This window comes from Triturus cristatus, chromosome 6 (assembly GCF_964204655.1).
Source record: "Triturus cristatus chromosome 6, aTriCri1.1, whole genome shotgun sequence".
NCBI lineage: Eukaryota > Metazoa > Chordata > Amphibia > Caudata > Salamandridae > Triturus > Triturus cristatus.
The window spans coordinates 398,882,445-398,884,588 of NC_140589.1; positions in this window are offsets into that span (position 1 = coordinate 398,882,445).

Below are 2,144 nucleotides of genomic sequence, written 5' to 3' on the forward strand. Positions count from 1 at the left end.
CTGACATCAGAGGCTCTGCCAGGCCAGGCCTGGCTACCTCTGGGGCAGTTCCTTCACAAGGGGTGAGGTCAGATCCCTGAGGAGGCGGACCTTTTCCTAATGTCTGGGGAGAGGGAGACTTTTCTTCCTCCCCACTACTCTCTGTTTGTGTGGAGTGATCCATAGTTTCAGGCATCACTACACTTATGTCAGTCTGAGTATGGGCTGAGACCATTACAGCCTTGCCAACCTTGTCAGGGAGGCACTCAGTTTGGGTTTGAGCTGTGACTGTCACAGCTCTGCCAGTCTCTACAGGGAAGTCGGTCTTTGCCTGGGCTGTGGCTACCACTGCCCTTCCAGCCTTTTCAGGGAGGAAATCTACTTGGACAGGGGTTGTGGCTGGCACAACCCCCCTACCCTTTTGTGAAAGGCCTACCATCTTAGAATGGGTGTCTTGTTCAACTCCAGCCCAAGCTGATAGTTCCAAGTCATTCCCCAGTAAGCAGTCCACAGGCAAGGTTGGAGACACTGCCACCCTTTTAGGGCCAGTGATACCTCCCCAGCTGAGACAGACCTCTGCCATGGGATGACTGTTCTGTTTGCCATCACTGTTAGTTACCTGGTATGAGAAACCAGGCAAAAGCTGCTCAGAGGGAACTAGCCTATGGGCCACCATAGTGATGCTAGCTCCAGTGTCTCTGTAGGCCTCAGCTTTTCTACCATTGATGTAGGGCTCCTGTCTGTACCTACCCAAAGTGTTGGGACAGGCAGTGAAGTTGGCAAACCCCATGCCACCATCACAGACAAGAGTAGCTGCTGTAGGGGAATTGGCTAAGCCAGGGTCCCCCTGTGTTCCCCAAGAAAACCCAACCAAATTTTTGGGGGCACTCCCACCACCTGGGGTATTACTGCTGACAGTAATAGGTGGTGTGACAGGAGTAGTTGGAGGAACAGTTTTGTTTTTAGCCTTTGGGCAACTGCTGTCAGTTTTCCAATGCCCAGGAGTTTTACACTCATGGCAGTAAGGCTTTTTAACTGTGGTAGAGGAGGAGCTTGGGACCCACCACCCTGTGTGGAGTTTTGGGGCCCTGAGGAAGATTTCTCTTTTGTTTTATCCCCACCCTTCTCTTGAGGCTTGGTGGTATCTTTCTTTTGGTCACCACCCTGATTTTTTGGCCTAATCCTGGTCCTGACCCATTTATCTGCCCTCTTTCCCAATTCTTGGGGAGAGGTCAAATCTGAGTCTACCAGGTGTTGATGGAGAAGCTGGTTCTGATAATTACTAAGGATCTGCTCCCTCATAATCAAGTTGTACAATCCTGTATAGTCCTGCACCTTGCTGCCAGTTAACCAACCTTCCAAAGCCTTAGTGGCACAATCCACAAAATCAGACCAGTCCTGTGTCTGTGTCTTCTGGGTGTCTCTGAACAACAACCTATATTGCTCAGTGGTTAAGCCAAACCCATCTATCAAAGCACTCTTCAGGACTTTGTAATTGTTAGCATCCTCATCACTGACTGTGAGGAGCTTGTCTCTACCTTTGTCAGAATAGGAGAGCCACAAGATAGCTGCCCACTGACTCTGGGGTACCTGCTGTACTTTGTAGGCCCTCTCCAAAGCAGTCATCCACTTGTGGATGTCATCCCCATTCTGATATGGGGGGACTATCTTGCTTAGGTTTCTATGGTCATAAGACCTATCCCTATCTCTAGGAATGTTGCTGCCACCAGTGGGTTCTGAACCACACAATGTTTGCTCTCTGGCCAGAGCAAGCTTCTCTTTGGCAAGGGCAAGTTCTTCCCTTTCAATCCTCAGTTTGGCTTCTTTCATTCTGGCCTCATGCTCTCTCCTTTGGGGGGAAGTCATCCCCCTGTGGTATGAAGCATTGGAGCTTCTTGAGTGATAGGAGTGGAGAGAGTCCCCTGAGGGAGATCTACCCCTTCTATCTATCTTTTTAAGATTACTTGGGGGCCTGTAAGAGAAGCTCCCATGCAAGCTCCCATTTAAGCTTAAGTTAGCCTGACTAAGTCTTCTGACTGGGGCCTGGCTACCTCCCTCTTCCTCTGAGGTCTCTTCTAACTCATCTGTATCAGTTAAGTCAGGGGTCTCTTCTGTGGAGGGGAGGCCCTTATCTACAGCTATGGCACCATACTTGGCAGCTCTTT